Source organism: Pararge aegeria, chromosome 25 (genome assembly GCF_905163445.1).
Source record: "Pararge aegeria chromosome 25, ilParAegt1.1, whole genome shotgun sequence".
NCBI lineage: Eukaryota > Metazoa > Arthropoda > Insecta > Lepidoptera > Nymphalidae > Pararge > Pararge aegeria.
This window is the reverse complement of record NC_053204.1, coordinates 6888828-6903115: the sequence shown is the minus strand read 5'-3', so window position 1 is coordinate 6903115 and position 14288 is coordinate 6888828. Positions and strand designations below refer to the sequence as shown.

The following is a 14288-nucleotide window of genomic DNA, read 5'->3' as shown; positions in this document are numbered from 1 at the left end:
TCTATTGGCGCGTTAGGGAAAAATGATGAGTGTAAATTTGTAAGATGCGCGCGCACCCCATCACAAGAAACCGACACCATGTAAACTTCATAGCTAACTAGCTATGGTCAACATTTTAGTTTTCAAAAAAGCTTTGACAGTGTACGCTTTCAATTGTCAAATTCTCCGGGCTCATTCCGGTGAATTAATTGGTTCAACTGTACAAAAATGACGAATTTTTATGTTGAGTAAGACTTGGTGGTCCGATAATAAGACAACTAGATCATGCGTTATAATAAAACTTTCAATGCATTAAATACCTTATTTCTATTAATGAAAAATGTCATTTTTGAAAAGATGTCGTTTTAAGTATAAGCACTGCACTTTTGGATTGTAATTTTTAGTTTACTTTTGTTATTTTTCTTATTGTATTATTAGTTTTGTTTAACTTTTCGTATTTTTATTATAGTTTGTTTGTTTTAATATCGGTCATTTTGTAGTAAATGCTGTGGCTAGTCACACAGATAAGAAACAAAATATTTGTAACTTTTCTTTACTATGTATTGTGAACAGGCTGTTGGTGTACCTTTAATAAATAAATAAAATAAAAATAAAAGTATAAATTCTAACGCGAGTGCATAAGTACAGATACTTCTTTTTTTAAACTGCATTTAGTTATGCTTATAGATAATATAGTTTTTAAGTAATTAGAACTAGCTGACCCGTGCAACTTCGTCTGCACCAAATCGGTCACTACCGAAAAAACACATAAAATTACATTTTATAAAAATGAATCCTAGCTATATCGATTTATCGCCCCCGAAACCCCCTGTATACTAAATTTCATGAAAATCGTTGAAGCCGATTCCGAGATTCCAATTATATATATACAAGAATTGCTCGTTTAAAGATATAAGATATAGCTTGCTTAAACGGTGAGGGAAAACATCGTGAGGAAACCTGCATGCGTGAGAGTTTGATATAATGTTCACAAAGGTAGTGTGTGTGTGTGTGTGTGTCACCAATCCGCACTGGGTCAGTGTGGTGGACTACGGCATTAACCCCTTCTCATTGGAGGAGACCCGGGCTGATGTGATGATGAAATGGATGAATGTACATAAATACTTATAATATAAAAATATACACCCAAACACTGAAAAACATTCACGTAAATCACACAAACATTTACCAGTTGTGGGATTCGAACTCACAGCCTTGGTATCAAAAAGCAGGGTCGCTGCCCACTGCGCCAAACGGCCGTCAATTATACTAAGGCTTCACCTTGAGGACATAAAGGACAATAAGTAGACTAAAAAGTTCTTCTTAAAATGCAAACGTGACTAATACTACTAGGGTATCCTATTAGAATGACTTGCCTAGCACTTCTTTAGCAGGCAATTAATTATCCAAGGCGCGACCCACTAAATCGCCAATAAAGCTTGCTATTCAGTTTTCGTTCTTACTTTTACTGTCATAAAGTGCTTTTTTGTTGGACACTTTGATATGCTAAGTTGCTGTAGTATTCGAAAAGCGTGGTGTCCGATGTACTGTATAGTTAAATTAAATGGAAATTCCTGTAGCCTTAGTACAAGATTTGCTTGCTTGCAATCGAGTCTTTTTCGCAAATCAAACTCTGTATCGTCATACTAAAATTGACCTAATGTCACTCGTGATACAATCGCAAATCCTTTACTTCTGACTTTAGTCTTACAAACGCTCTGTAACCTTAGTACAAGATTTGTTCGCTCGAAATCGACTCGTTTTCGCAAATCAAGCTTTGTATCGTCAAACTAAAGTTGACCTAATGTAAGTAGTTTTAAAGTCGAAAATCTTGTGCTCTCTGTCAAAAGCCCGAGCTATAATTGTAGGCAATTTTTTAAATTGGACCTTTAAAACAATGTTAGTAAGATCCTTTTTACTTCGATGTTCAAGGATTTCCATGTTCCAAAACGACTCCTCGATTGCCAGCGACCACATCGAGTGTTAGCTAGTGTGCTATGAAATCGAAACTCCCATAGTCGAATACGCTAGCCTCTAGACTAACTGTAAATTTCATAAACTCCAAGTCTCACCTATATTGTTTACGATAACAATTTCTCACTTGACTGTTCTCATCTGACTTTACGACAGTTTTATATGCCTCTACCGTTACTCAAAAGCTGGAACTAAATAACACTGCGGTACGGTAAGGTTTGCAGAGACGAGAGTAAATTTATAGACAATTTTATTATTTTTAATTTTATTTTATTTGACTTTTTTTTTACAGTTGTAACTAGCTGTTATTTTTTTACAAATACCGTGGGAATTATTTGTTTCCCTGGGATAAAAATAAGCCGTTTTCAGTATAGACGGACAAAGCAATACCTAAGTAAGTAACACCTAGTGGTGAGAACTTCATATATGCCCAAATGCACTGCCTACCCTAAAACTGCTACATTGCACGTATAAGAGGAGGATTTTTGCCATTTATGCAATTTTCCTGATGTATGTAACACCTATAGATTTTCACTCAGCTAATCATATAGCCAAACTTTTCTATGATTCGGTATTTTGTGTTTGTATTATCATACTTTTAATTTTTCGTATGGATTTAAGATAATAAAAAAAAAACGAATTTGTATTATTTTAATCTGTCAAGTCGGTCAGTCGGTTTCCAAGTTACCTAAACAATACGCCCGCCGCCGCGCCCTATTGTTGTCGTGAATTAAGATGGGGCCTTATGTCGTTAGTCAACATCTAAGAGTTGGTGAAACGTTTCTCCGTTTTTCCTTAACCACAAGCCGACTTTTTACGTCGAGCTTTTTGTGCCAGAGTTCGTCCGGGGAACCTTCTGTCGCCATGCTTATTTCTGCCATTAAGCAGCATTGTTGCAATGCTGTGTTCCGGTCTGAAGGGCGTGCTTGCCGGCGTAATTGCAGGCACATACGTGCAGACCTACGTCTCAAAATGATGGGCAGAGTGCTGCAATCTATATATATAAAAGAGAAAGTGTGTGTTCCGTATAGGCTCCGGAACGGCTGGACCGATTTCAATGAACCTTCCAGGGAATCTCCGGATTGACCTGGCAAGTAATCTTGTAATGTTTGGTGACGATCGGAGCACTCCTATTTTTGAACTGTCAAACTGTCAAATACAGCTTTTATTTACTATGTTGATATTCTATTGTTGGGTGTACATGGGTGTAGATAAATTATGAGACTTAAATTAAAAATTTAATAAAGTAAAGCAAAATCTAGCACGGCGAAGCGGGCTGGGTACGCTAATAAAGAATAAAAAAAGTGACATTTTAAGTTGGAGAATCACTCGGTGTGCGTAAACTGACAGTAATACCCACCTCAACGCTTCGCTTATGAGGCGTGAAGAAAACGTACTGATAAAATAAAGGCAAATAAACATTATATGTACTATTATAATGTTGAGGATTACTTAAACGATGAAAAAGCTTGAGTGTGAATTTCTCTAACTTCATAGCTTAATATAAATTTACTGTGAGATGGTGATAGCAAAGAAAAAAACTACCCGCCTAAGTTTGTTGTGGGCTCTTAGACCAGGGCGCGTTTGGAACCCTCGTAGCTTTAGGTTTAAGTTGGCGAACGAAGTAATCACCATCCCCTTACAATTATGTAAACATATATATATATGAACGCTTCATAAGTGCCTGTGATAGGCCTACATGAATTTCGGCGATTGTAGCTATATTCTAGTATGTCCCAGAGGAGGGCCTCCTGCAATGGCGGGCGCTACTAGCTAGGGCGCGGGTGTGTGCGAAAGCATGTGGCTCAGCCACCAGGCGACTGGTAGGAACGCCGTGGGGTTTTAGTCGGTACGAGTCCGACATAATCACCGTGCCTCCCCGTGGAGCGGTGGTATCCATGAGGATTTCCCCACGTGAAAAAAAAGGCCTACTTGAATAAAGAAAATTTGAATTTGAAATTTTTATTTTAACAATGAGTATCTACTATCTAACAGCTAGTAAAAACATAACTGCGTCAGTAATCAAACGTTTTCAATTCGATACTCGAGTACGGAGTAAGTACTTCATTTCAGACCTCAAGGAAGTAGGTCATCTAGATAACGCCTAGATCTGAGCTAACACAGATTAACTGTTGAGCGTTCGCGTTTACAACTGACCTATTCTATGTACCTAACTAGGTATGTGCGATTACCTATTCTATGTTACTGGTTGACGCGGTTTCGCCCGCGTTACTAACGTAATGTTACTAGTGAATCTGCCTTCCGAACCGGTGGTAGAGCAGTGGCGTGGATAGGGTTTGTGACCAGGGTATAAAGCAGGTACATGGCATAAAATGGAAAAAATTCCCCTCCAATAAGAGTTATATAACATAATTTGGGTATGCAGTGCTTTTGTGCATATATTAAGTGCACGCCAATGTGGTACAGTCACTATAAACAGACAGACTTGACGATTCAAAAGTGCTTATTTTAAGCCAATGTTACAGTAAATTTATAAAGTGGGTAAATAATTAAACTTTTGATAACTATAAATTCATATTTGCCAGATATTTTATTATATAGTTAACAGATATTTTTCAAGAAACATTAAAATTATATTTGATTAACCAACAATGTGCATGACATGGAGTTGGTGGGTACTTTAATATTAATACGACTGCATTATCGATGCACTGCAGTAGGACTGCGTTTATCACCTACTGGAAATAAAAGAATTTCGAATTTATGAATTTTGAAGTTTGAGGATATGACGGTCAATTGGCGCAGTGGGCAGCGACCCTGCTTCCTGAGTCCAAGGCTGTGGGTTCGATCCCCACAACTGGAAAATATTAGTGTTTATTTATATTTTAAATTATTTACGTATATACCCATAACACAAGCCACGCTTACTTAACTAGCCCCTAGTTAGCGATGTGTGTATTATCGTAGTAGATAAATATAAATAAAATAGCTGATAGCTCAGTGGTTAGAACTTCGTCTTCTCTTTCGGGGGACCGAGTTCGGATTGAAGTGTTGCTCCGTTTTTCAATGCCCCTGATGGTCATTAAAAAAACATTGCGTGCTATCAGGTCGATTCGTCAATTTTTACAATACGAAAATAGTAAAGAAATAAAACCCTGGAATTTTGTACTTTGTATCGGCATCGTCATCATTATAACAACCCATTCCCGGCCCACTGCAGGGCACGGGTATCTTTCCACAATGAGAAGGGGTTAAGGCCGAAGTCCACCAAGCTGGCCCAGTGCGGATTGGTGGACTTCACACACCTTTAAGAACATTAAATTATATATATAGAGAACTCTAAGTCATGCACATTTCTAAGGATATTTTCCTTCAGCGTTCCAGCTAGTGATAATTGCTTAAAACGCACATAACTTAGAAAAGTTAGAGGTGCGTGCTGGGATTCGAATTCGGCCCCCCCGAAAGCGAAGTCGGAGTACTACCCACTAGGCTATCCCCGCTTATGAGCACTTCCTATTTATTTTTAGAAGACGTAAATATACATATACAGCATCCATCTTGCAAGTCGAGAGGTAAATCTCCATTCATCTCGACTCTCAATGGAGGTGCTCGAGTCTAAATGTAGTATTGTGAATATTATAGGCTTCACTTCGAGCCAAACCATTGAGAAACACGCCTATATCAAAGAAGAGATACATCTATAGTTCGATAATTTGACGCCTTTGATGTCGTGGCAAACAGTTGTCAACCCCCGGTGCAGCGGTGAGGGTTTTAAGTCGGAGGCCCAGGGTTCGATTACCGGCAGGGGCAATTCGGGAATTTATAATTTCTGAAATTTCTCTAATGTGATCTATTCGGTCGTAACAAACGTGCCGTTGTGATTTAGCGTTTCGGTACGATGTTAACCGATTAGTGGTACGGGTTTAATAAAACCTCTAACACGCTAGCCCGTTATGATCTTAGACTGCATCATCAGCTACCAGCAGGTGAGATTGCATACAGAGGCTAACTTGTAGAGGAATAAATAAAAAAGTACCACATCTTCTTTGTAAAAAACTTACTACTTACATTTAGTCACCAATGCCCTGTCTTTACGCTTTGTCAGACCTCTGTATGCCTGTCTATAATCTGTGCAATCATCAGAGAATTGGCACCATTTTACATCAACTCTACACGCTACAAAGAACAAATTTTTTGGCGTTCAGCTGAGTTTTTTTACATTCTAAAGAAATATTGACCATTTGGGCTTGTATTTTGTTAGAGGAGAAGCTTGCGTAAAGCACCTCCTCTCAAGAGCAGGGTAAGAGTTTTTGACTCGGAGCCGAACTGACGGCTATCGCACGTGCGGTACAGGATATTATGACTTTGCTTTTATTTCGTGTACTGTTGCTTTGTAGTGATGTATTTTTGTCGATAAATTTTAAGGCATATCGATAACATTTAGAATGTTACTGTCCGTAAAAAATAGGCGAAATAGTTTTTTTACCAATCGATTCAATCTATCGCTATGCCAAATGTAATGGTTACAGTTAAGACGAAAATAGGTAACACAAACAATACGACACAACTTTACATTTATAATATTAATTTGAACTATATTAGTCTCATCATTAAGAGCATTGGCGTCTTCTTAATGCATGCAGGAAAGCACTGCCTACCGTAAACTTGTCATATTAATTGTATACGAGGAAGATGATTTCATTTAATGCCATATTCATGCTTCATGACTCACAATACAGGAAAATGAATGATATAACAATATGAGAGTGAGAGAACAGAGAGTGCACCCGTGTTTGCACACACTTGTTCACTATAATATTCCCCTACCTCTGGAGATTGACCACAGTGGTCGTAATCGGACAGGAAAACTGTTCTAGTTTTGTTTTACAAAAACAGTAACTGTATGGGCGCCAGTTAATAAGAGCATTCATTATATCGTATAAATAACATACAAGTCAATAAATTAAGTCCATTCTCAAGTTGTAAAAGAAATGCTGCGCCCTTTTCACTCCACAATCGCAGTTATCGAGCCTTGTCATCGATGATTTAATCAGAGTCGAGAAAATCTGTAACGATGTAAGCATAATTGATTACGAGAGAGCGAAAAAAGCCGATAAGATGATATGTCAGATCAGTCAATTATAACATGAAGTAGGTTGATTGATTTTACTTGTGTCCAACATTCGATTTTTTTATATTGAGTTCTTAACAAGTAAAATAAATAAAGGTTACTAGCTGTTACCTATATATACTTTTACGAATGGATTGTTGCGTTGGTCGAATGACAGATAGGCAGAAACAATCAGAAGGACAGACTTTTGCGTTTACTTCGTAATAATTACATCTTTACTAAACATAATTGCAATTTTAGTTTTAAAAAATCGATATAAAGATAATCATGCAATTTTTTTTCTTGGGTTATGAATAGGTCTTATTTAAGATAGAAGTTGTGTCATTGGCGTATGCCTCCCAAAGCTATTTTACAGATCCCGACCTCTACACTCCCGACCTCTATACTTCTCTACACTTCATCCGATCTGTGCCAATTCGTCATCGTCATCATCATATCAAACTTAATAGATATTAACCATTGGACTGACAAACTTAATAGATATTAAGTTACCTAGAGTTATTCATTAAAAATATAACTTACCCAAAACATTTTTTTTGAAATAAATCTAAATATACAGATAGTAATGATTTGTCGATAAATAAATATCGATCAAGCGCAGCACTGCGTGCGATATGCGTGCGGTCATTGACCGCAGCTACTAATGAATGCACTCGGTTGTGATGATAAAAAATATTTATTCTTAATGCCTAGAAAATGGCTGTACAGTAATTATCGCCTGCGGGGCATAGAGTAAAAATGGGAAACGAGAATCCGATGGCGATGTGTTGCGATTAAAAAAAAATCTGTGCAATTCACACACGTTAGGATATGAATACGTTATACTGACGATATGGCTGTACGGTGATATTCCTTTGCCTTTTCCCTATGGCAAAGAATAAATAAAGAAGAAAAAATCACATACGGCAGAGCTGAAACTTCTGTAAAGTAGCCTACGCGATGAGATTGATATAGAGTTTTAGGAGTCATAGGATAAATGTAAGGTTTATCATTCTTTACTATGCTTGCACTTTAGACACTCTGGAAATTATAATAAATGAATTTCGAGTATATAAGTTTGGATAGAAGCAGGCGTTACTTTGAGGAATTCCATGATAACAAATGAATGCCACTGAATGTAGGAGATTTTAGTCCGTAGGGCACTGAGTGATTCCACTCCTCGAGCAGTCGAGCATGTCAACTTGGTTTAGGCCTGCTGACATCCATGAGGATTTCGTCCTACAATAAAAAAAAAAATGATAACCAATAAATATAAAGTAGAAAAATTACTGTTGACTGCCAAATGGAATGGAGTGATTAACCGCCTGTTTGAGAAACACTATTAATGTGGAGTGGTTTTGATGCTTCAATATTAGTCGGCTTACACGGTTTCTGTATTTTCTTAATTCTGTGGGCAAAACACACTGTCCCGTTGCGAGAGGCCTTTAGCCCAGCAGTGGACAACACCAAGAGCTAATATCAAATACTAATACTACTAAACTTTATATCTTATATATATGTGTATTTCACTGAACTCCTCCTAAACGGCTGGACCGATTTGAATGATTTTTTTAGTATGCGTTTGGGTGGCACCCTGGATGGTTTAGATTAACAAATCAGCCCGACAGATGGCGCTGGGGTCCGCTAGACCCTATCCCTATCGCTATCCCTACTTCCCTACTAATATTATAAATGTCAATGTAACTTTGTACACATATTCTTGGAAGTGTTAGAAGTAATATAGAATACTTTTTATCCCAACATTAAGCTCGGTTTCTTTGGGAGAGGGGATGAAAGTGTTTGACGACTTTACACCATAACTCCGACAAATTATAACCGGTTTAAATAATTATTTTGGTACTATAGAGGCTGTAATATGTGTTTAATTTTACCCAAACTGTGGTTGGAGATAGAGGACAGTACTCCTCAGCGGACAGCAGCATAACATTTAAGGCTTAGCGATACTGAATACTTTATTTTTTTTTAGATCTACAACTAAATTTAATGACACATCAAAAGTCAAAATCAAAGGCAGACGAAGTCGCGGGCAACATCTAGTCTTTATATATATATATTGTGTGCATGTGTATGTCACTGAACTCCTCCTAGACGGCTGGACCGATTTGAATGAATTTTTTTGTATATGTGTGGGTGGCACCCTGGATCGTTTAGATTCACAAATAAGCCCGACAGATGGCGCTGGGGTCCGCTATTACTTTAATTAAAGTGAATTATAATTGGTGAATTTCCAGCATATCAGTTTGGATATAGAAGCAGGCGTTACTGCTGCGCTAATACTACCATTTACTGTGTTCACCAACCCGTCTGCCCAGCGCTGTGACTATGGGCAAACTCGTTGCGAGAGGCCGTTAGTCCCGCGGTAGACTGTGCCATGATATTGGCACTTCATGTTGTCCTGGTAGTTGGGACCACAGATTCTTGATACATTATTTTTGTACTATTATTGTATTATTTTCAAAAAATGTCAGTTATAATAGGCAAATTGCCAGCTTATCACTTCGTTTATTTCCGGTACTACGTATGAAATATCTACATATCTGCGTGCTATTATAATTTATTATGACACTTAAATCATCTAATATCATCGCAGAGGTTATCTGCATTATTCGTGGGAAGGAAGATCCATTCATTTGCGGCCTTCGGTATGACCTCGTAGTTACGTTCAATTGATTACTAATTATGTTTCATAATTAACAACTACGACTTTGTATTATTTGCTACTAGTTGCACCCCGCGGTGTTACCTGCGAATAAGTTATTTGGTTGCTTTGTTAAGGAATCTATTCGGTGTCAAAATTCAATTTCAATTTAACATTTAAAAATTTTATAATTTCAACAATTGCAAGGGTGATTTGCAGGAAAAGACAATTTTTTCCAGATCCAAATGTAGCTTACTCTCCAATTAGCTCTTCTTCTTAGCACATTATAGAAAACAAAAAAAACAAACAAAAAAATGACATTGAGGATTTAAAAACAGATTAATAAAATAATAGATGGATTATTCTAGGACGAGGTGAGAAGAATAAATAAATAAATTATGGATGCACAACAAACTAGACATTTGTCAATGTCACATAGACTGTACAACAACTGCGCGAGAATTCGATACGACCTCAGAATACAAAATATGTGTGACACAGCACAAAAATTTGCTTTGCATAATCGGTGCATGACCTTTCGCAGGCGTGAAATGTTCCGAACTAGATTCGAACAACAATGCAATGTTATTACATTTATATTAAAAGTTATAACACCGCTTGATGTCTTGAATCTTGATTTCGAAATTTAATATTTTGTTACTGAGTCAAATTTAAAATTTTCTTTTTTCTATAGCTTGCCCAGTATATCGGCACTTTTGAACGTCAAGTCGGTTTGTTTTTATTTGTTACAAAGACACATTTTACGGAGAAGAAAACGGCAGGAAACTCAGCGTTTACAGGTACTTTGCCTGTAAACTCTTAGAAAAAAGATCGTCGCCAACGTCCGATAACCAGTTATCAATTTTATGTAGGCTAGAAATTTAACGTACTTTCTACAATATTGAAATGCACACGTCCTAAAAGGCGGTCTAAATCAAGTTAGAAATATTATCGAAAAATTATCTTTCCAATATTATTGAACCTACAAAGAGTGACGTGGGCGAAGGCTTGAAATCTCAAGGAAATGGAAATGAGTCAAATCCATGAAATAGACATATCCATGGTGGCATTGTCATAAATTTCTATCCTTAACACAGTCCTGACTTATAAAAGACCTGGTTTTAGAGCACAGACTCACCACGCTGATTCAACGTGGTTTGGTGGATCTTAGTTATTATTTATTATTACATGTGATAATAACTATCGTGCTCTCTGAGGCACGTGTTATGCAATGCCAAGTAACGTCCTAACTCTGGTACAGGCATTTTTCAAAACGGGTATCGAACCTGAAACTCGTGTCGTAGTCAAATAACCGCTGTAAGGCATTTTAAATTTTGAAATATCTATCGACCTTCATTAACTTGATCTCATACATTTTAAAACGAATAAAGTACCAAACCATATAAACGACGTGCTTAACTCTAGTTTAGCATTTTGCCTTAGTATATCAGCTATATAGGGTAAAGAATTTTTTAATAATACTGTTTAAGTAAGTGATTAGTATATTTATGCAAATATTTAAGTAAATAAAAGACATTATTCCTGTATTGGCAAACGTAGAAATGAATTAAATAATTTACTACTTACAACGTCATAATACTAGGAAGTCATGAACTTGTCTTGAAGTAGTAGAGTATTGAGTCTTGAGTCATAGATGATAAACGTCATGGTTCTAGAGTTCACCACAGACTATACGAAAAGTTTTTATGTATATTAGACTGCGTTTCTAGGATATATGTAAATATAACTCGCTTGCAAGCCTGAGAACTCATCTCCATAATGTTCTCAATGGAGTGTGAATTCTACCAATCCGCACTTGGCCAGCGTGTCGGGCTACGGCCTAAACTCTTCTCTTTCTGTGAGGAGATCTGAGAGGATGATAAAAGATACAGAGCTTTGATTGCAACTTCTTTTATTGAAACTCGTTACTAAGTGAGAAATTCATATTAACATTTTTTTAAGTTTTTAGGGGAAAACAGGAATTGTATGGAAACATAAACGTGACAGGTGAGCACTATCAACTAAGAGAGGTCCCGCGTTCGATACAGGTATCGAAGGTAAAACAGATAGAGGACATTTAGGAATTAACTATTTCTGAAGTTGTCCTAGCCTGGTGAGAGGCTTAGGCCGTGGCTAGTTACAACCCTACCGGCAAAGATGTGCCGCCGAGCTATTTTGCGTTCCGGTACGATGTCGCGTTAAAACTTATAAGGGATGTGGGCTTAATACAATTAGCCCTTACCCTTACAGATGAGCTCGCTACCATGTTGGGCTGCATCATAACTTACCATCAGATGAGATTCCAATTTCCCAATTCCGAAACTGACCTTAAATATACTTAAATACCGCTGCGCTCACCACTGCGCCAAACAGGAGCCTATAAATTTTTGAGCGAGACCGTAATCCGTAGTCAAACTGACTTAAAAGGAGAAAAAACGTTTAGTTCTCCGTCTATCTTTTTCTTTTAATCTGAGCTCAAGTGTGAAAAAGTTTGCGAAATAAACAAACATCATAGCAACCTAGATATAAAGTTGAAATTCGCTTGTTAACATTAAAAACATCTTAAAATATCCTATTGTACAAGTTTAATTGGTATTATTTGCCTTATTCGTGATTCATCGCGCCAGTGCCGCGTGCGAGAGGACGCAAGCAGACGTTCATTTTGTTTATCTTTTTTTAGTAAATAAAGCCCGCGGTTCGTCATTATAGTGCCAAATTTAGTGCACGTAGTGCTTGCATACTCATTGGTTTAGTGTGGTTTTGTTTCTGGGATGCCAAGTGAATTTGTTTTTCTTTAGAAAGTGTGGCAGAGTGTTATTTTGTTGGATCACAGATTAAATTATATGAGGTAAGTTAATTGTGGTGTTTACTTTGTATCGTCATCATTATCAACCCATTATCAGTCCACTACAAGGCATTGGTCTCCTCTTAGGATTTCTTATCCATCCTCCAGTGCCAAAGGGATAAAGCCGTAATCCACCACGCTGGCCGTATAGGCAGATTCCACACTCAGGTTTCCACACGATGTTTCGTCACAGTAAAAACGGGCTAAATGTTATTGTATAAATTAAAATAACGTACCTACCTATAACTCTGAACAGTCATAGGTGCGTGCCGGTATCAACTTCAGAAAACCCAAGTCTCCACACGGCTATCGACCCCGCGACCTAGTGTACCGTACACAAACATCTTAACCAATAGACTAATATCAAAGGCCTATCATTTTTTTAAATTGTGTCTCAAGATAATTTTGCACGACTCATGATGCGAAGCACCAGAGAGTGCTTTACGATCGAAAAATTTTTTTCGCCTCATTTCGGCAGCTATTTTTATTATTATAGCCTTGTTAGTTCACGGAATCAAGATATTTTGCATACTATTGTCGAGATAATTTAATGGAGATTAATTCCATACTTTAAAAAAATTGATTTACTGCAATAGAATTGGAAAAAAACACCAAAATAGGTCAAAAAAATTTCCTTTCCGTCATGTGTGAAACCCGAAAACACTCTAGCTTGTGAAAAAATCCATTATTTGAGTAAATTTTTTTTTTTTAAATTCTAATCGACGATTGTAGGTCAGGTATCACTGAATGCGAATGATTAATTAATTCAGTGTAGTTTAATTGCAATTAATAAAAAACGAAAACTGCAAGACTGTATATCTATATTTATTCATGTAAAATTAACATGGATGGTGATATATCTATATCTATAGATATTATGTACATTTTATTCCACCAGGGGCGCCTGTGCATCACTTTCCTAGTATAGCTGTTTTAAAATTTTTTTTTTTTTTTTTTTTTTTTTTTTTTTTTTTTTTTTTTTCAATATTTTATAATTAAATGAGCATTATGAGTCGTGCACTTTTGGATTTTCCAAATTTTCTTTATCCTACTAATATCATAAATGCGAAAGTTTGCATGGACGGGTAGGTGGATCGATGTTTGTTACTCTTTCACGCAAAAACGACTAAACCAATTTGACTGACTTTTGGAATGGAGACAGATTATATCCTGGATTACCACAGGCTGCTTTTTATCCCGCGAAATGTACGGTTCTCACAGGATTCATGAAAAACCAAAAAACCACGGGCAACAGCTGGTTTGTCCATAAACAAGGAAAATATATTCAATTTCCACGTTTCCCTTCTTGTTTGAAATAGCGATGTTTTCGCAGTCACAACAAATATATTCGTATTTTAAGGGTTACTAATACTGTTAAGCTCAAATTTCTAAACTTAGTAATGCCTAGAATACAGAACCTATTAAGTTAATAATAACGCATTTTCCTTACGTGATGATTTCTACCAATGAACTCTTACCACAAAGCACTGTGTAGGTAACTAGGTAAGAGTTAATAATAATAATTACCCGCGTAGTTTAGTTAGTAATTAATTGTAATAACATGTCATTATTATTGTCCTTGTAATCAATGTTGCAGACCGCAAACAATGAAAATTACAGCTGATGAAATAATTATAATCTAAAATATAAGTAATCAATTATATTGACAATCAATTTACATCCATACTAATATGTATTTTTAATGCGAAAGTATGTCTGGGAGTTAGGTCGTGGCTAGTTCCACCCACAACCTTTTCGAC

At 36.7% G+C, this 14288-nt stretch overlaps 1 protein-coding gene across 2 annotated transcripts in view; it reads left to right on the top strand.

The window, feature by feature from the left end:
* LOC120634935 overlaps nucleotides 1–14288 on the top strand; it is a 134821-nt gene that overhangs the window by 59759 nt on the left and 60774 nt on the right. The window contains exon 1 of one of the 2 annotated variants that reach the window (XM_039905830.1): nucleotides 12385–12531. The exons of the other annotated variant lie outside the window; for it this stretch is intronic. The gene's annotated coding sequence lies outside the window, so the exon portion shown is untranslated. Of the gene's footprint in view, nucleotides 1–12384; nucleotides 12532–14288 lie in introns of those variants that run through there. 2 annotated transcript variants of the gene reach the window in all.